Here is a 23117-nt window from a genome sequence, read left to right as displayed (position 1 = left end):
TACGCCCTTTTTTAAAGTGATTCTTGAGCCTAAATGGTGCCAAATTCTGTGGAAGGTGCATATTTCTTCCTATCCAACACGTAAGTAACGTTTGAAAGACATACTTCAAGTTTTATCATTCTCCTTTTTGACGTGGAACTACTAAAATTTGAAAATTACGAAAATATGTTTGGTCCCGCCTTCAGAAAAACGTGAATACCTCAGCGAGATTTGAAGATACGTCCATACTTTCTTCGGCAAAGTTGTTCGTCATAAAATTTCCCATCTATACAGTATAGGTACGTTACTCTGAGATAGTGTTCGATACCCTGTTTTGACGTTTATTTAAATGAAATTTCGAAAATTTTAAATTTTTGACAAATTCCATAAATTTTTGCAACCAAATATGACTCCAGACATGCCACCATAATTTTTTTATGAATGTATGAGATCCCAATGATTGTGAAAAAAATAGTTAGGTACCTTGTTTCATCTATTATAACATTTCTAAAAATATTATTTTGAATTTACTCTTGAAAAATGCCATTTTTTCATAAAACTCAAATGTGCGACCCCTAAATCGCGGCAACCAATGTTGACGTCATATAAAAGTTTTATTGTGACACCCTAAGCTATCATTTGAGGGGTGAGCCCCCGGATTTTCTGACATAGTGCTATTTTGGGACACTCTATTGAATAGACGAGACATACTGCGCACTGGTTCATGTAGACCATAATTCGTCCTAGCTGGAGTAATCCCAAGTAACAATTCCAAGTTTTATTACGTTCGTATAGTGGTTTTCATGGCCAATTTCATAAAACCGCTAATAAAACTATGAGCTCCACCAGAACTTTATGATGACCGCTATAAAACTACTTTCTGACCAAGTGGCCCACTCCTCAGAATGTTTTCATAACCGCTATAAGAATCAAGTTATAAACTCAAGTAGTCGTATCACGCTCTGCTAAAAGCAGCAATAAAACCGATTAAGCTTTTGCTGCTTGACAGCCATCGCCATAATTTAAAAAAGCTTTTCGCTGTTTGCTTTTCGCCAGCTAAGTTCGCTAGCTTTGTCAACTTGAAAACATATCCGTGAGCAGAAAAGTTTTAGTTTTACTGACAGATCATTCTGAACGATTTGGTTCATAGCGATCAGAATAAAATATCCCATAAAATATTTATTAAATTTTAAGTAATTTCGTTGGCTTGCACCATGTGAGCATTTAATTTCATCGTGCATTTTGATATGATAGGTCGACAAAATCAGCGCGCCACTGAAATTTTGCAATTTTAGAAAACTGGTTGTTTTAACAAATTGAAAATATTCAGTTAGTCAATCTCAATTTCTAGCAAAATCATTTTAGTTGCTTCCTCTGACAGGAAAACCGATTGATAATAACCTTCTTTCTGCAAAATAGTTTGCTTTGATGAATTGTTGTTTGCGAGCTAAAACAAAATATTAGAATATGGCAAGATGGCTTCGCATAAAAAAATGATTTTGGTGTTAAACTTTGGTATTTTTCATAATAGCAGCAAAAAAACTGTTTGGTTAGGGTGTTACCGTTTTAATAGCTCTATAAAACTAATAGATTTATTGCGGTTTGACAAGTAACCGCGATAAGATCAATTTTGATTGGTGCGCCATTTTGTGTTGCTACGCCACACTTATGGTAAGTTTATAGGAGACGTGGTGCAGCCAACAAGTTTTAACGTGGTGATATAAGCAACCACAATAAATTTGCTTTATTAACAGTTTTATTATGGTTTTCTAGCTAGCTGTAAGTGTGTTTGGACTTGTAACCTCTTGGTATTGCGCAATACCACAATAAACCCAGAGGTAATGATTAATACCGCAATAAAACCTTTATAAAATTCAAGTAAAACCAAGTGGCTTTAGTATTGTTACTTGGGAATACTGAGGAACGAGTGATATCGTAGATTGCGGCGTCGTATATTGATATCCAGCATGCTGAGGAGTATTGAACAATCAACGTTACCTTGCAGGAGATCGCCAATAAAGCATACTTTTGCCACATTGCGTCTTTCCTCTAGTAATTCCAGGCCGATCAGCATGCAACGGTTTTTATAGCTGGGTAAGCATTTTAAGCATAGAATCAAGAAGAGGCCGTAGACTTCGGAGTAGACATCGCACTGATAGATGTGCGCTATCGAGGATGATGCACATTCAGCTGGTGTTCGAAGGGTTTGAAGAAAGGTAGCCCAGGATTGAGTACTGAAGGACCATAATTCATTCGGCGCAGGATCGATAACGGACCGTCGCCACTGAAGTAAACTAAGTATGGAGCTTAAGCCGACAGTTCGATATTTATAAGTAGTCAAATAACTGCGGATGAAATACTAATTCTACTTTTAATTACTCAGAATTGAAGCTGGTAATATTTTCTGAGCTTGGACCCCAACAGCTCAACTTAAATGGTTTCATGAATCACGGGGCCCCAGCAATTGATCATTCGTGAGTCATAGAAAAAGTTCAATTGAAAGAGAAACTTTGGTTTATAGTTCGGGGCCTCAATAGTCCCATTTAAAGCTGAATTTTCAATCTTCAAATCGGTTGATTTCATGAATCATGGGGCCCCAGCAATCGAACATTCGTGAGTCATAGAAAAAGTGAAATTGAAAGAAAAATTTTGGTTTAAAGTTCGGGGCCCCAATAATTCCATTTGAAGCTGAATTTTCAGTCATCAAATCGGTTGATTTCATAAATCATGGGGCCTCAGCAATTGAACATTCGTGAGTCGTAGAAAAAGTTTAACTGAAATAAAAATTTTGGAAAATCTCATTTTGTGTAACGACGAAATTTTTACTGGGGCCCACCGGGCATTTGCCCGGTGGGCCAGTCCGCCCCTGCCTGTTATAAGACCAGTATAAATGAGTAGATCTTTCTTTGAAAGCTCCAGGACTCGGCGAATCATTGAAATGTTTGGAGAGATAAACCGTTTCGACTGCCTAACAATGAAAATGTAATTCCAATTTAATTGCAGTTCAGCACATTTCCATAATCCATATTAAAAGTCTATTTTTAAAGCAGAAGAAGATAACGCTCAGTAAAAAAGCAATAGGTATAACTTAACATGACTTGATTTGATGTTATGGTTGGGGCCACCATTGATCCCAACGATAATCACAACAAGACAATAGTCCGAAAAGTTTTAGTGACATCCTTGCTGCATGCATCCAATGCATGGTAAAATATTGTATTTGTAAGGTAAAATTGTAAGTCTTACGTCCCTAGCATCCAAAATTAGGGTAAGTTCTTGGACACTACGAAATAAAACGACGAATTGGAGCCCCGAAAGCACTGAAAGCTGCTATTCCGGAGTGTCTAATTTACTGTATTTCTATTTTAATCTATCCACTACCTATGACAGCAAAAAATAACCCCATTGCAATTCTGAATATCTCCGTCAAAAGCGTTACCAAATTTTACTAATATATGGGTCATTCCATCTTAAACGCACACAAAACTCGGAAAAATGACATCCGACCATCAGCGATTTCAACCAAAGTTGGCATAATTGTTCATTCCGACCCCACAACCAATTTCCCAAGATATTATGCCGATTGATCAATCCCCCTAGCAGTGGCGCTACTTCCTTTTTTACAGATTTTCAAAAAAAGTCATTTTTCGGGTACAAATATCTCTGAATAAGTTTGATGTAGAGACACGGCAATATACTTTTTCTATGGATTTTTGACTTTTTTTGAAAATCTGTAAAAAAGGAAGTAGCGCCACTGCTAGGGGGATTGATCAATAGGGGCATAATATCTTGGGAAATTGGTTGTGGGGTCGGAATGAACAATTATGCCAACTTTGGTTGAAATCGCCGATGGTTGAATCCAAACCTTGTGTACGTTTGAGATGCAATGACCCATATTGTTTAGTTTATTGATGCCTCAATCTAATAAGGTTCTTTTAAAACAAGTTGAATTAAAATGGAATAAAATTTAATGTAAAAGGAACCAAAAGTCAGATTTCAAATATCCCAATTTTCGGCGTCGGGATTTAAAGGTTAAGCACAATAGTCGCCTGTGACCTGTAGCAGGAATTAGAAAGCTTAGTTGATGAAGGAAAGTTGTTCGACACTAACCGAAAATCAACTTTAACTTTGCACATATTGGGTTTGTAAACTCGTTGAACTGTAAAACATCAGCTTATTACTAAAGAATGCAACATAATAATATTACACTTTATTTTTTGCCCCTTCAAATTTCGAAAATTTTTGAAGGGGAGGGGGGGGGGCGGCATAAACTTTCTTTCAAATTTGTATAAGCCTAATTAAAATTTTACCAGCATCCTTTCAAGCCTTCTTCATGAAACAAAAATAACTGTAGCAATACTGAGCAATATTTCTGGATAATGTTTGTTTGTTTGTTTATTTCTGTCTTGATAACGTAAAGGTAGCCCTTTTTCATTTGCTATCCTCGAATATCTACATATATCATATATCTTACATATATCTTATAATGTTACAACATTTACTTATACTTCATTTGCCATTCGTATAATAATAATATTGAGTAACCATTTGCGTAATAATTATTTAGTTTTCTTAACTCCGTGAACTCAGTTTTGCAATAATTCCTATTTTCCCTATTTTCTAATTAAGCCTCTGACAATTTGATTACTACTTTAACTATAATAACAAAGATTGAGTACATTGCAATTAAAGAAAAAAATAATCAAAAGACACGTCAAAATGCTGCCTGAACGATTGCCTAGTTTCAACTGTAACGTTTTCATTACCTAAGAGCGGCCATCAAATACTCTCCTTTGAAGAATTACCGCTCGTAACAAGACAGCCGAAGGACCGTTGGTATAATTTTACCGAACATAAAACAAACTCGATTGCATTTTGTTACCTTCTAGGCATTCAAAATTGAACGAGATCGCCGGATCATCCCGGCACATGGATCGTGACTAACGGTTCGTTCGAGTCTTTTTCACTGCCATTCGATAGACACGATTTCTTGCACAAGCTGTGAGCCCACAACGATGAAATGATCGCCAGGCGGCAGAATTGTAGCTCAAAATCCATCCCGGAAGTGGCATCATCTGGTGCTGGGACTGCTGCTGCCACTGACCGAAGGGAACGGGCAAAAATTCTAATCAAGCATTGTGATTATATTTGACTAAGCTTGGGCGGTTTTTCTCATGCTCAGGAACATCCGAAGGATCACTAGAGGTGTTGCAGATCGCACGACGACGTCTTGCGCCGGTCATTGTCGGCTGGCCGTTGTACCGAGTAATCGAAACCTTGATCTTACACGAACGATGGACAACGGCATTGCACAGTGGACTTCGGTTAGCGGTTAAAATGGTTAATTGTAAAAATCGAATACTTTAGGTCAAATTTCAGTCCCAGCAGTTGATCTGAATGTGCAACCAAATCGGTCGGCAGACACAAAGCCGGCAACTTAAGCCGTAAAGCTTGTTCCTTAGCAAAGCAATAGGCACTGATTGATTAAATTAGTTCTTGGGGTCCGTTTGCTTTCGCGCTTCCTCCCAGTTCTGGCGCACTTCGAACGGCGACCTAGGATTGTGGTTTGCAGAGTGAAACAACAGATGGTTCGGTACAATTACTTTTAATGAAAATTTTTCCCGGATCACATTTTTTATCGATGAGGGCTAAGTTTTGCGGGAAAATCCTCCCGATCCATCTAAACCTAGGACGGTCCGTAAGCGTAATGCAAAATCGAATCGTGTCGATCCGTTCAACAACGAGCGCTTGGCGAGTAAAGCGCAGAAAAAAGGCTGAACGAAAGGTAATAAATTTCGGTGGCGAAAAGAAATTTATCCCCATCAGATAGCGAGCTCACGATAAGGGCATTAAATTTAAATTGAGAAAATGAAAAATAAAACCACAGTTGCTATTTTTTTTCGTTATTGTCCGCTGCAGTCCGGTACGCGGGTGGGTTCCGTCCAGGAACCAGTGCGAGCTTGCCGAGTGAGGCGGTTCAACGAGATCGAGAACCGCCGATGGATGGCAAGCGGGCAAAGAATATTGGATATTAAGGAACTATAAATTTGCAACCACAGCGTTGTTTAAAATCGGAGAATAAGTGTGCTTCCCTGGAAGGACAAAAACTCGAAAGGTTGCGCCTTCCGACGGTTTTCGATTTCAGTCGAAGCACTATGTATACGCCAACAAGAGCGGCATTGATTGTGAAGTGAATAATTTTTTGTAAGGCATGCATTTGCGATTCGATCGCATCGAGTTCCGTCCTGTTTCACACGTTTTTTCACGCAATGTTAGTGATGGCAGTGAACTTAGACTATGGTAATGATTCAGTAATTCTTGTTTTATTTCAACTAACTTAAACTATACACCGTTAAACCGTTTGTGAGGACGAGTAAGAATAATCGTTAGGCAATATTTAAATACACAATAAAAATAATTAGGTCTTTATTAAATATTATCGTTTACTCCTCAGTTTTACTAAAGTCTGAAAAAAGGTATATACCGTCCGTGCCTCGGGTGTGAGTATAAAATAGACCCCTCGTTGGTTTGAGGCAACTCATTAACGCTATCCTCTAACAACTTCTTCCTACGACACTTGTAGAAGTTTTCTCGGTCTTTAGTAGCAGCAAGTAGTGGACTAACATTCCGTTCCCTCCCAAATTGATCTGCATTGAACGTGACCAGCTTTGTGATTGATCATTACAAACATTTCGAACGCCAGAAAATACACAGAGAGATAGATCCGTTATTCTCAAGTATCATTTTGATGGTTCCACTGCTTAGAAAACTCATATTCAATCTATGCAATACACCTGAATTGATGCAATATAGTGCTCATACATACTTTGCTGTTGTTGGTATAGATGAAATGAACTCAGGATTGCCAACCTGAAATCAACGATTTGAGCGAATGACTTACGTTCATATTTGTGCTGTTCTCTACATTCGTTCATTCTCGACAATAGTGAGTGAAATGAAATGTGAATAATCCATTAATTTTGAACAGCCGACAACGGGAAACCAAATTAAAATAAACGTAAACGTCCGAAGTTTTAATCGATTTCCTTCAGCCAGGTTTTGGTAAAAAGCACGCAATTTAAAAAACAAAATTTTGAGATCTTAAATTGACTGATATTAGATTAGATAGAGCAAAAAAATTGACCGACAGGTTAGTCAGGCAATCATTCAGCACTGCAATTCATGAATTATTTGTTTGAAGGGTACAAAACTGAGAAAAACAGACACTGTCAGCAGTTCAGTAGTCATGTGCATGGGCTGACAGATAAAAGAATATTACCAGGGGTAAAACTGGATGCGCTGAGTGCGCTTTATATTCGCATTCATGCACGGCCGTCAATTTTTTCGAGCAGTGGATGGTTCTTTGTGCAAGTTTCCGTATCAAGGACAAACGGACAGGTGGACAGACGGACAGGTGGACAGACGGACAGACGGACAGACGGACAGACGGACAGACGGACAGACGGACAGACGGACAGACGGACAGACGGACAGACGGACAGACGGACAGACGGACAGACGGACAGACGGACAGACGGACAGACGGACAGACGGACAGACGGATAGACGGACAGACGGACAAACGGACAAACGGAGAGACGGACAGACGGACAGACGGACAGACGGACAGACGGACAGACGGACAGACGGACAGACGGACAAACGGACAGACGGACAGTCCGTCTGTCCGTCTGTTCGTCTGTCCGTCCGTCCGTCTGTCCGTCTGTCCGTCTGTCCGTCTGTCCGTCTGTCCGTTTGTCCGTCTGTCCGTCTGCCGTCTGTCCGTCTGTCCGTCTGTCTGTCTGTCCGTCTGTCCGTCTGTCCGTCTGTCCGTCTGTCCGTCTGTCCGTCTGTCCGTCTCTCCGCCTGTCCATCTGTCCGTCTGTCCGTCTCTCCGTCTGTCCGTCTCTCCGTTTGTCCGTTTGTCCGTTTGTCCGTCGGTCCGTCTGTCCGTCTGTCCGTCTGTCCGTCTCTCCGTTTGTCCGTCTGTCCGTCTGTCCGTCTGTCCGTCTGTCCGTCTGTCCGTCTGTCCGTCTGTCCGTCTGTCCGTCTGTCCGTCTATACGTCTGTCCGTCTGTCCGTTTGTCCGTCTGTCCGTCTGTCCGTCTGTCCGTCTGTCCGCCTATCCGTCTGTCCGTCTGTCTGTCTGTCCGTCTGTCTGTCTGTCCGTCTGTCCGTCTGTCCGTTTGTCCGTCTGTCCGTCTGTCCGTCTGTTCGTCTATTCGTCTGTCCGTCCGTCCGTCTGTCCGTCTGTCCGTCTGTACGTCTGTCCGTCTGACAAACGGACAAACGGACAAACGGAGAGACGGACAGACGGACAGACCGGACAGACGGACAGACGGACAGACGGACAGACGGACAGACGGACAGACGGACAGACGGACAGACGGACAGACGGACAGACGGACAGACGGACAGACAGACAGACGGACAGACAGACAGACGGACAGACGGATAGGCGGACAGACGGACAGACGGACAGACGGACAGACGGACAAACGGACAGACGGACAGACGTATAGACGGACAGACGGACAGACGGACAGACGGACAGACGGACAGACGGACAGACGGACAGACGGACAGACGGACAGACGGACAGACGGACAGACGGACAGACGGACAGACGGACAGACGGACAGACGGACATACGGACAGACGGACAGACGGACAGACGGACAGACGGACAGACGGACAAACGGACAGACGGACAGACGGACAGACGGACAGACGGATAGGCGGACAGACGGACAGACGGACAGACGGACAGACGGACAGACGGACAGACGGACAGACGGACAGACGGACAGACGGACAGACGGACAGACGGACAGACGGACAGACGGACAGACGGACATACGGACAGACGGACAGACGGACAGACGGACAGACGGATAGACGGACAGACGGACAAACGGACAAACGGACAAACGGAGAGACGGACAGACGGACAGACGGACAGACGGACAGACGGACAGACGGACAGACGGACAGACGGACAGACGGACAGACGGACAGACGGACAGACGGACAGACGGACAGACGGACAGACGGACAGACGGACAGACGGACAGACGGACAGACGGACAGACGGACAGACGGACAGACGGACAGACGGACAGACGGACAGACGGAGAGACGGACAGACGGACAGACGGGCAGACGGCAGACGGGCAGACGGACAAACGGACAGACGGACAGACGGACAGACGGACAAACGGACAGACGGACAGACGGACAGACGGACAGACGGACAGACGGAGAGACGGACAAACGGACAGATGGACGGACGGACAGACGAACAGACGGACAGACGGACAGACGGACAGACGGATAGACGGATAGACGGACAGACGGACAGACGGACAGACGTACAGACGGACAGACGGACAGACGGACAGATGGACAGACGTAGAGACGGACAGACGGACATACGGATAGACGGACATACGGACAGACGGACAGACGGACAGACGGACAGACGGACAGACGGACAGACGGACAGACGGACAGACGGACAGACGGACAGACGGACATACGGACAGACGGACTGACGGACAGACGGACAGACGGACAGACGGACAGACGGATAGACGGACAGACGGAGAGACGGACAAACGGACAAACGGAGAGACGGACAGACGGACAGACGGACAGACGGACAGACGGACAGACGGACAGACGGACAGACGGACAGACGGACAGACGGACAGACGGACAGACGGACAGACGGACAGACGGACAGACGGAGAGACGGACAGACGGACAGACGGCAGACGGGCAGACGGCAGACGGGCAGACGGACAAACGGACAGACGGACAGACGGACAGACGGACAAACGGACAGACGGACAGACGGACAGACGGACAGACGGACAGACGGAGAGACGGACAAACGGACAGATGGACGGACGGACAGACGGACAGACGGACAGACGGACAGACGGACAGACGGACAGACGGACAGACGGACAGACGGACAGACGGACAGACGGACAGACGGACAGACGGACAGACGGACAGACGGACAGACGGACAGACGGACAGACGGACAGACGGACAGACGGACAGACGGACAGACGGACAGACGGAGAGACGGACAGACGGACAGACGGCAGACGGGCAGACGGCAGACGGGCAGACGGACAAATGGACAGACGGACAGACGGACAGACGGACAAACGGACAGACGGACAGACGGACAGACGGACAGACGTACAGACGGACAGACGGACAGATGGACAGACGTAGAGACGGACAGACGGACATACGGATAGACGGACATACGGACAGACGGACAGACGGACAGACGGACAGACGGACAGACGGACAGACGGACAGACGGACAGACGGACAGACGGACATACGGACAGACGGACAGACGGACAGACGGACAGACGGACAGACGGGCAGACGGACAGACGGACAGACGGACAGACAGACAGACGGACAGACGGACAGACGGACATACGGACAGACGGACAGACGGACAGACGGACAGACGGACAGACGGACAGACGGACAGACGGACAGACGGACAGACGGACAGACGGACAGACGGACAGACGAACAGACGGACAGACGGACAGACGGACAGACGGGCAGACGGGCAGACGGACAGACGGACAGACGGACAGACGGACAGACGGAGAGACGGACAGACGGACAGACGGACAGACGGACAGACGGACAAACGGACAGACGGACAGACGGACAGACGGACAGACGGACAGACGGACAGACGGACAGACGGACAGACGGACAGACGGACAGACGGACAGACGGACAGACGGACAGACGGACAGACGGACAGACGGACAGACGGACAGACGGACAGACGGACAGACGGACAGACGGACAGACGGACAGACGGACAGACGGACAGACGGACAGACGGACAGACGGACAGACGGACAGACGGACAGACGGACAGACGGACAGACGGACAGACGGAGAGACGGACAGACGGAGAGACGGACAGACGGACAGACGGACAGACGGACAGACGGACAGACGGACAGACGGACAGACGGACAGACGGACAGACGGAGAGACGGAGAGACGGACAGACGGACAGATGGACAGACGGAGAGACGGAGAGACGGACAGACGGACAGACGGACAGACGGACAGACGGACAGACGGACAGACGGACAGACGGACAGACGGACAGACGGACAGACGGACAGACGGACAGACGGACAGACGGACAGACGGACAGACTAACAGACGGACAGACGGACTAACGGACAAACGGAGAGACGGACAGACGGACAGACGGACAAACGGACAGACGGACAGACGGACAGACGGACAGACGGACAGACGGACAGACGGACAGACGGACAGACGGACAGACGGACAGACGGACAGACGGACAGACGGACAGACGGACAGACGGACAGACTAACAGACGGACAAACGGACAAACGGAGAGACGGACAAACGGACAAACGGAGAGACGGACAGACGGACAGACGGACAAACGGACAGACGGACAGACGGACAGACGGACAGACGGACAGACGGACAGACGGACAGACGGACAGACGGACAGACGAACAGACGGACAGACGAACAGACGGACAGACGGACAGACGGACAGACGGACAGACGGACAGACGGACAGACGGACAGACGGACAGACGGACAGACGGACAGACGGACAGACGGACAGACGGACATACGGACATACGGGCAGACGGGCAGACGGACAGACGGACAGACGGACAGACGGAGAGACGGACAGACGGAGAGACGGACAGACGGACAGACGGACAGACGGACAGACGGACAGACGGACAGACGGACAGACGGACAGACGGACAGACGGACAGACGGACAGACGGACAGACGGACAGACGGACAGACGGACAGACGGACAGACGGACAGACGGAGAGACGGACAAACGGACAGATGGACGGACGGACAGACGAACAGACGGACAGACGGACAGACGGACAAACGGACAAATGGAGAGACGGACAGACGGACAGACGGACAGACGGATAGACGGATAGACGGACAGACGGACAGACGGACAGACGTACAGACGGACAGACGGACAGACGGACGGACGGACAGACGAATAGACGAACAGACGGACAGACGGACAGACGGACAGACGGACAGACGGACAGACGGACAGACGGACAGACGGACAGACGGACAAACGGACAAACGGAGAGACGGACAGACGGACAGACCGACAGATGGACAGACGGACAGACGGACAGGCGGACAGACGGACAGGCGGACAGACGGACAGACGGACGTACGGACAGACGGACATACGGATAGACGGACATACGGACAGACGGACAGACGGACAGACGGACAGACGGACAGACGGACAGACGGACAGACGGAGAGACGGACAGACGGAGAGACGGACAGACGGACAGACTAACAGACGGACAGACGGACAAACGGACAAACGGAGAGACGGACAAACGGACAAACGGAGAGACGGACAGACGGACAGACGGACAAACGGACAGACGGACAGACGGACAGACGGACAGACGGACAGACGGACAGACGGACAGACGGACAGACGAACAGACGGACAGACGAACAGACGGACAGACGGACAGACGGACAGACGGACAGACGGACAGACGGACAGACGGACAGACGGACAGACGGACAGACGGACAGACGGACAGACGGACAGACGGACATACGGACATACGGGCAGACGGGCAGACGGACAGACGGACAGACGGACAGACGGAGAGACGGACAGACGGAGAGACGGACAGACGGACAGACGGACAGACGGACAGACGGACAGACGGACAGACGGACAGACGGACAGACGGACAGACGGACAGACGGACAGACGGACAGACGGACAGACGGACAGACGGACAGACGGACAGACGGACAGACGGACAGACGGACAGACGGAGAGACGGACAAACGGACAGATGGACGGACGGACAGACGAACAGACGGACAGACGGACAGACGGACAAACGGACAAATGGAGAGACGGACAGACGGACAGACGGACAGACGGATAGACGGATAGACGGACAGACGGACAGACGGACAGACGTACAGACGGACAGACGGACAGACGGACGGACGGACAGACGAATAGACGAACAGACGGACAGACGGACAGACGGACAGACGGACAGACGGACAGACGGACAGACGGACAGACGGACAAACGGACAAACGGAGAGACGGACAGACGGACAGACCGACAGATGGACAGACGGACAGACGGACAGGCGGACAGACGGACAGGCGGACAGACGGACAGACGGACGTACGGACAGACGGACATACGGATAGACGGACATACGGACAGACGGACAGACGGACAGACGGACAGACGGACAGACGGACAGACGGACAGACGGACAGACGGACAGACGGACAGACGGACAGACGGACAGACGGACAGACGGACAGACGGACAGACGGACAGACGGACAGACGGACAGACGGACAGACGGACAGACGGACAGACGGACAGACGGACAGACGTACAGACGGAGAGACGGACAAACGGACAGATGGACGGACGGACAGACGAACAGACGGACAGACGGACAAACGGACAAATGGAGAGACGGACAGACGGACAGACGGACAGACGGACAGACGGACAGACGGACAGACAAACAGACGGGCAGACGGGCAGACGGACAGACGGACAGACGGAGAGACGGACAGACGGACAGACGGACATACGGACAGACGGACAGACGAACAGACGAACAGACGGACAGACGGACAGACGGACAGACGGACAGACGGACAGACGGACAGACGGACAGACGGAGAGACGGACAGACAAACAGACGGGCAGACGGGCAGACGGACAGACGGACAGACGGACAGACGGAGAGACGGACAGACGGACAGACGGACAGACGGACAGACGGACAGACGGACAGACGGACAGACGGACAGACAAACAGACGGGCAGACGGGCAGACGGACAGACGGACAGACGGACAGACGGACAGCCGGACAGACGGAGAGACGGACAGACGGACAGACGGACAGACGGACAGGCGGACAGACGGACAGACGGACAGACGGACAGACGGACAGACGGGTAGATGGACAGATGGACAGATCTACAGACGGACAGACGGACAGACGGAGAGACGGACAGACGGACAGACAGACAGACGGACAGACGGACAGACGGACAGACGGAGAGACGGACAGACGGACAGACGGACAGACGGACAGACGGACAGACGGACAGACGGAGAGACGGACAGACAAACAGACGGGCAGACGGGCAGACGGACAGACGGACAGACGGACAGACGGACAGACGGAGAGACGGACAGACGGACAGACGGACAGACGGACAGACGGACAGACGGACAGACGGGCAGACGGACAGACAGACACACGGACAGACGGACAGACGGACAGACGGACAGACGGACAGACGGACAGACGGACAGACGGACAGACGGACAGACGGACAGACGGACAGACGGACAGACGGACAGACGGACAGACGGACAGACGGACAGACGGACAGACGGACAGACGGACAGACGGACAGACGGACAGACGGACAGACGGACAGACGGACAGACGGACAGACGGACAGACGGACAGGCGGACAGACGGACAGACGGACAGACGGACAGACGGACAGACGGACAGACGGACAGACGGACAGACGGACAGACGGACAGACGGACAGACGGACAGACGGACAGACGGACAGACGGACAGACGGACAGGCGGACAGACGGACAGACGGACAGACGGACAGACGGGTAGATGGACAGATGGACAGATCTACTGACGGACAGACGGACAGACGGAGAGACGGACAGACGGACAGACGGACAGACGGACAGACGGACAGACGGACAGACGGACAGACGGACAGACGGACAGACGGACAGACGGACAGACGGACAGACGGACAGACGGACAGACGGACAGACGGACAGACGGACAGACGGACAGACGGACAGACGGACAGACGGACAGACGGATAGACGGACAGACGGACAGACGGACAGCCGGACAGATGGACAGGCGGATAGATGGACAAACGGATAGATGGACAAACGGACAGACGGACAGACGGAGAGACGGACAGATGGATAGACGGACAGACGGACAGACGGACAGACGGACAGACGGACAGACGGGCAGACGGACAGACGGACAGACGGACAGACGGACAGACGGACAGACGGACAGACGGACAGACGGACAGACGGACAGACGGACAGACGGACAGACGGACAGACGGACAGACGGACAGACGGACAGAAGAACAGACGGACAGACGGACAGACGGACAGACGGACAAACGGATAGACGGACAGACGGACATACGGACAGGCGGACAGACGGACAGACGGACAGACGGACAGACGAACAGACGAACAGAGGAACAGACGGACAGACGGACATACGGATAGACGGACAGACGGACAGACGGACAGACAGACAGACAGACGGACAGTCGGACAGACGGACAGTTGGACAGACTGATTGCCGGACATACGGACAGACGGACATACGGACAGACGGACATACGGACAGACGGACATACGGACATACGGACAGACGGACAGACGGACAGACGGACAGACGGACAGACGGACAGACGGACAGACGGACAGACGGACAGACGGACAGACAGACAGACGGACAGACGGACAGTCGGGCAGACGGACAGACGGACAGACGGACAGACGGACAGACAGATAGATGGACAGGCGGATAGACGGAGAGACGGAGAGACGGACAGACGTACAGACGGACAGACGGGTAGATGGACAGATGGACAGATCTACTGACGGACAGACGGACAGACGGAGAGACGGACAGACGGACAGACGGACAGACGGACAGACGGACAGACGGACAGACGGACAGACGGACAGACGGACAGACGGACAGACGGACAGACGGACAGACGGACAGACGGATAAACGGACAGACGGACAGCCGGACAGATGGACAGGCGGATAGATGGACAAACGGATAGATGGACAAACGGACAGACGGACAGACGGAGAGACGGACAGATGGATAGACGGACAGACGGACAGACGGACAGACGGACAGACGGACAGACGGGCAGACGGACAGACGGACAGACGGACAGACGGACAGACGGACAGACGGACAGACGGACAGACGGACAGACGGACAGACGGACAGACGGACAGACGGACAGACGGACAGACGGACAGACGGACAGACGGACAGACGGACAGACGGACAGACGGACAGACGGACAGACGGACAGACGGACAGACGGACAAACGGATAGACGGACAGACGGACATACGGACAGGCGGACAGACGGACAGACGGACAGACGGACAGACGAACAGACGAACAGACGAACAGACGGACAGACGGACAGACGGACATACGGATAGACGGACAGACGGACAGACGGACAGACAGACAGACAGACGGACAGTCGGACCGACGGACAGTTGGACAGACTGATTGCCGGACATACGGACAGACGGACATACGGACAGACGGACATACGGACAGACGGACATACGGACAGACGGACATACGGACATACGGACAGACGGACAGACGGACAGACGGACAGACGGACAGACGGACAGACGGACAGACGGACAGACGGACAGACAGACAGACGGACAGACGGACAGTCGGGCAGACGGACAGACGGACAGACGGACAGACGGACAGACGGACAGACAGATAGACGGACAGGCGGATAGACGGAGAGACGGAGAGACGGACAGACGGAGAGACGTACAGACGGACAGACGGACAGACGGACAGACGGACAGACGTACAGACGGACAGACGGAGAGACGGACAGACGGACAGACGGACAGACGGACAGACGGACAGATGGACAGCCGGACAGACGGACCCCCGGACAGACAGATAGACGGACAGACGGACAGATGGGCAGACGGACAGACGCACAGATGGACAGACGGACAGACGGACAGACGAACAGACGGACAGGTGGACAGATGGACAGCCGGACAGACGGACATACGGACAGACGGATAGTCGGGCAGACGGACAACCAGGCAGATGGACAGACAGATAGACGATATACTGGCAATGGCATGACGAGGACACGAGACGTCCCAAGGGATTGAACTCGGTGCACCGGAGCTGATATTCGCGCCACTTTGCTGCCTGATTATGGAAGAGTAACGCCTCAAAAATCAAATACAAGTTCAGACGATGTTGACTGCAGGTTGGAGTACAACGATAAAGAGGTGAATGTGTTTGCTAGGAGCGGAATGCTTATGTGGTCACCGGTTTCAACCCCGGTGGTCATAGAGTCCACTATTGGTAGCATATCACAACATACCCCAAGTAGGTTGGCTCTCGCCGAGCTAGATGTTTACTCCGAAAGTCAACATAGTACAATCCAAAATGTACTGCTTGGAAGAACCGCCGTGCCGGAGGTTAAGCGAAAGGCGAACGAACTCTGTGAGTTTAGTAATGTTCATTTGAAAATCAGGCATTTAGTGACGGGCATTAAAGCCGCGAAAGGGTTGAGACTGCTGAGAAAACATTGATGGCGGTTGCCGAGAAAGAAGTAGAAGCGGTAGAAAATGAGACTCCGAAGAGACCTCTGAATCGACTGGCTTGTTAGATTAGTGTCGTACCTGGAATCCAACTGGCAGGTACTTGTTTTCGTTTTCGTTTCTTGTTTGTCACTATGAAACTTCGTGTGTTGCAGCAACGTAAAGCTGAACCTCGTAAAAGCTCTTCTTTTGGTAAAAGATCTTCTTTTAGTTACCCAGTCCCGCTCCCGACTGATCCCGCTGACGCAATCGTGATGATAAAGAAGCAGCGGAAGCAACAGTTAGCAAAGAACCCTGTTCAAATCGACAATTCCAAGGTGGACTGTAATTGTTAAGTGTACGCTGAATTTTAAAATCCTCGACAAGTGGGTGTCAGGGATGATTGGAAGTGGCACCCCAAGGTTGACAAAAGAGGAAACAAATCCTAACTTCGGTTTAGAGTCTACAAACGAATTGTTGCCGCAAAAGTAACGTGAAATAAGTAACCATGGACAATCGTTCGAAATGCTATCACCATCGCTAATTAACATTTTTATTTACATAACCCAAAGCAGAGCACATAAATCTCCCACAGTATCGAACACCGCCTAGCTGTCAGAGAAGTTAGAAAAACCAATTAGGCAATCGTTGATCTTTTCTCATTAATCTTACCTAGTAGATAGTAACTTTTTTCGGAAGGCCATATTCCAATTCATATTCATAATAACCTGATTCATGCCAAAAGTGCTTTAGCTAGAAAAAAAGCTCTAACCATTATCTGATAAATGACCGACAACTCTGTTTGCCCCAAAGCGCACCGGCATCGGCATTTAGTTCGACGACGCCGTTGGAGCTAAAAGTCCGAATTCACGATGCGGTGCAGAACTCCAGGCTTGAAATGTACCAATTAGTAAACCAAACCATAGCTTGGAGCCGGCTTCTAGCCGGCTTGTATCGACAAATATAGTGAAAGTGGCTCCGACCGCTGCTGCTATTTGTCAGCGCGACTAGATTTGAACAAATGGCCAATTAATCTGGCCCTTGTCAGATACAAATAAGTACCGGTGGCAGCCGGTGACCGATGCACGAATCGAAAAAAAAAACGAAACTACTAATAGTAAAATAATAAGAGTCCACAGCACGGAGAAGGTTAAGAGTGAGTTATAAAAAGAAAAAAGACAGATTAAACAGATAAGTCTCCACCTCGAAGCGTGTTTATTGATCTGTCCACTTTATGGACTGGCCTGTGACGGCGCGAAGCGGCGGACGATGGCGTGGCGACGACGCACGGTAGCTTTAAAAGGAATCGTGGCCGACAGTTTCGTGCGTGTATCGAAACCAATCGAATCGTGGAATGACTGAACTTGCAGCAGCTCAGTCAATAGGACTAATTCACCATACCTACTACTAGGTACGTGTGTGCCACACCGATTGGGAAAATAATCAATCATTTTTTGCTTTCATTCAGCTGCCTGATCAATTTGACCGGCCAGTAGTGCCACTGAAGGTGCTTGTCGCATTTTGCGATTTCCAATTACGGCTGCTCGTGATAGGATCACCAATCATTAGCCTTCTGTGAAGTTGTGAAATAGCTGACATACCTTTTCGTCAAAATGGTATGAGATTACATAATTTTGGATGCGAGTTTTTTCTGGAGATTAATTAATACCAACAAAGCAATTTTTTAAGTCTCTTTAAGATCTGTATAGTCTCTAGACTCTAGATTTAAATAATTCTTCAAATTATTTAAAATGATTTATTAAAAAGTTATAGACACAGCAGACATTTTACCTCCGAAATAGGTTCAATACTTGTTCCAGCTTGGAGATACACATGAACGTAACACTTTGAGTGTAGCTCTTGACCCAGTGACATTTAGGTGTTTCAATGGCAGGAAGTGAACTGCCAATGATCTTTCTCGCCCCCGGATGAGGTCGTAATAATCGGTCAACAAAGGTGCAATCTCGCCTGTACCTAGTGTATCCACAAATGCTAATTATTTTTAATTTCATGTTCCGAATAATCGTTTCAGACCATTTTGCCTTCTGGTACAATTACCGAGCCATGTGGGTGGTCTAACTTGGGATGTAATTGAAACGACGGAAAGTCATCCAAATTTGGACCAAGCAAGCACTGTGCAGTAAGCACAGTGCATGTGTATAACTTTGATTGTTTCAATTCTTTAATGTTTTGACTCAATGAAAACCCGCTAGGGTTATTATGAACGAAAATAATGGCTGCAGTAAGAAGATTGATCTGTTGGATTTTGTTCTTCAAGGAACGTAACATACGCAAAGATCACGTTATGAGTAATTTCGTTTTCAGCTTAATTTTTACGCTGTCGTTGATTTTTATAGTTATTGCATGGCAGAATCTCACTAACTTCTCAATACAATATCCACTTTTAACTGCAGTTTGAATAAATTTGCTTATTGTGAGCCGCAACATCATTAAAGCGACATAAAATCTATTATGTTCGGTTGAGAGTGAAACCTTGTTAAAACAAAATTATGCTCCCACCCCGGAAGCCCACGCACATCATTATTCCCGAACAAAAAAGGCATCTTTACCAAGCATATACCTGTTTTGTTCGCTTTAGACGTGAATAGGTTTTTAACCTCACATCACATCGCGAAGTAGTAACGTGCATGTAAATACTAGGGTTACGTTTCAAGAGTACTGTCGTTCGGATCCTTTCATTATTTCCCGTGAATCATTTGGGTTCAACACAAAAGACTGCAAGCACCATAAATTTTAATGAGACCCACTAAAATTTGCTCTTTATCTTCTGCTCTAGGGGTAGACCGAATGTGAAATCGGGGGAAAAAATCAGTTAAAAATGCAATCGACAATGGCAGCACACACACGAAATGACTCACATGTTGTCTAACGAAAAGAAAGACACCAAAAGATGCATCATCCGGACTGGAATGTGCGGTTGCCAGGGTGCGATTCGGCGCGGCCCAAGAAAGCATGCCGGTTTGATAGCCGTTTGCTGTCTGATTATAGTAATCTGCAAATCGGCTGCAGCCGCCGGCTGTGAACACTAAAAGCAGTTATTTTCGATTGATGGTAATTAGGTACCTCGCCGCAGTTCCATCCGATTCGGTAGAACTCTGCAATTCTAGGAAATTTCCGGACCAATGCAATCGGACGCTTCACTGTGTCTTGTTGCGGGATTTAAAAACCAAGCTAAATGCAGCCAGTAAAACCGACGTTACTCGGATGAGCACATATAGGATTTGCGCAGATTCTTTGTGTTTCTCAGACAGAAATTTTATGAGTCAGTCTGGTGGAAGAATTAAATGAAAAAAATTGTTTTTAAATATTTGTAACATATTTCGTTATAACAGTTGTTTACTATCAAACAATCGGTTGCTGAACGGCTGGACGGTGCCTTGCTTACCAGCAGGTATAAATGAGACCCCACAGTGGTCCTTAGCGTCTTATCTAGCAACTCCTATTCCTACATCCTTGTGGTACCAGCCGGAATACGAGCAACCTTAGCGGAGATCGGGTAACCAACCCCGGTGGAAACTAAGGTCGTATACTAACCGGGAAGGAGGTATAGTGAGTCTCGGCACTATGAGATGGCAGCCCCATCGCGAGACTCGGTAGTGTTGCCCAGTACGGCTAAACACCTGAATTAAATTAAAACTAACAACATTAAAGCATATTAGGAGCGGAATATTCGGCATCGACCTAGGCGACGGAACAAGGACGACGAATGGAGACTCGGTACTTGGAACTGCAGATCGCTAAATTTCGCAGGTTGCGATCGGGTGCTGATTGAACAGCTTTAACCCCGCGAACTCGGCATCGTAGCTCTGCAGGAAATCTGTCGCAAAGGAGAGAAGGTATGGAAGATCCGTGGCGGAAAGGCCCAGTTTTACCAGAGCGGTGGCGCTACCAACGAACTGGGAACGGGCATTGTAGTGCTGGGCGGAATGCAGGACCGCGTGATAGATTGGAAGGCGATCAACGAGAAAATGTGTGTATTGAGGATAGAAGGCCGTTTCTTCAATTATATCATCATTAACGTGCACTGCTCGCACGAAGGTAGACCCGACGATGAGAAAGAAGCGTTCTACGCGAGGCTGGGGGCAACGTACGACAGCTGCTCGTCACGGGACATCAAGATCGCCATCGGGGATATGAACGCCCAGGTCGGTAGGGAAGAAATGTATAGACCGGTGGTAGGACCCCATAGCCTGCACACCGACACAAACGATAACGGCCAACGATGTATAAACTTCGCAGCTTCCCGAGGCCTGGTGATCCGAAGCACCTTTTTCCCGCGCAAGGATATCCACAAAGCCACCTGGAGATCACCTGACCAACGTACAATGAACCAAATTGACCACGTTCTCATAGACGGCCGGTTTTTCTCTAACATCACGAACGTACGCTCCCGTCGTGGTGCGGATATTGATTCTGACCATTACCTAGTAGCAGTATATGTGCGCTCAAAGCTGTCCACCGTATACCGGACACGTCAAAGCCGCCCTCCTCGGCTGAACATCAGGCAGCTAGATAACCTACAAGCTGCCGAGAACTACGCGCGAGTACTGAATGAGGCACTGCCTTCTTCCGAGGAGTTAGGTGCTTCAGGCACTAGGTATTAAGCCCCGGAGCACACACAATGATTGGTTTGATGGGGAATGTCAACAAGCGGTGGAGGAGAAAAAAAAAATGCTTGGAAAAATTATCTAAGTATTGCCGCTAGACAGAACCTGGCCAAATACCGACGAGCTAGGAACCAGTTGACCGCGATCCTGAGGAGAAAAAAGCGCCAAAAGAAGGACAGAGATCGTGAAGAATTAGAGCAACTATTCCGAGCTAATGACACCCGCAAGTTTTATGAGAAGGTGAACCAAACTCGGAAGGGCTACACACCGAAACCTGACATGTGTAGGGACGAGGGAGGGAATCTAATTACAAACGAGCGCGAGGTGGTCGACAGTTCTTCGATGAACACCTCAATGGCGAAGTCGCAGAAGGAGGCGGAACGGAAATTAACCTAGGAGCGCCCATGAAAGATAGTAATGTCCTAGCACCTGCTCTCCAAGAAGTCAAACGAGAAATCGGGCTACTGAAGACCAATAAAGCCGCTGGGATGGACCGCCTAACGGCAGAGCTTTATAAAAATGGCGGAGAAACGCTAGCAAAGGCTCTACACTGGGTTATTTTGAGGATTTATGAGGAGGAAAAGCTACCGGAGGAATGGATGGAAGGACTGGTTTGTCCCATCTACAAAAAGGGTGATCGGCTAGACTGCTGCAACTATTGTGGTATTACGCTGGTAAACGCCGCCTACAAGATACTCTCCCAGATGCTGCTATGCCGGCTGTCACCGATAGCACAAGGTTTCGTAGGGAATTATCAGGCGGATTTCATGGGGCTCGCGCAACTACGGACCAAATTTTTACAGATCTTGCAGAAATGTCGAGAGTACAACGTGCCCACGCATCATATCTTTATTGATTTCAAAGCAGCATACGATACAGTCGATCGAGACAAGGTATGGCAGATAATGCACGAACGCGGTTTTCCGGACAAACTGACGCGACTGATCAGAGCTACATTGGATCGAGTGATGT

The sequence above is a fragment of the Sabethes cyaneus genome, chromosome 2, assembly GCF_943734655.1.
Source record: "Sabethes cyaneus chromosome 2, idSabCyanKW18_F2, whole genome shotgun sequence".
Classification (NCBI taxonomy): domain Eukaryota; kingdom Metazoa; phylum Arthropoda; class Insecta; order Diptera; family Culicidae; genus Sabethes; species Sabethes cyaneus.
The sequence above is the reverse complement of the archived record's forward strand: the minus strand, read 5'-3'. Positions refer to the sequence as shown.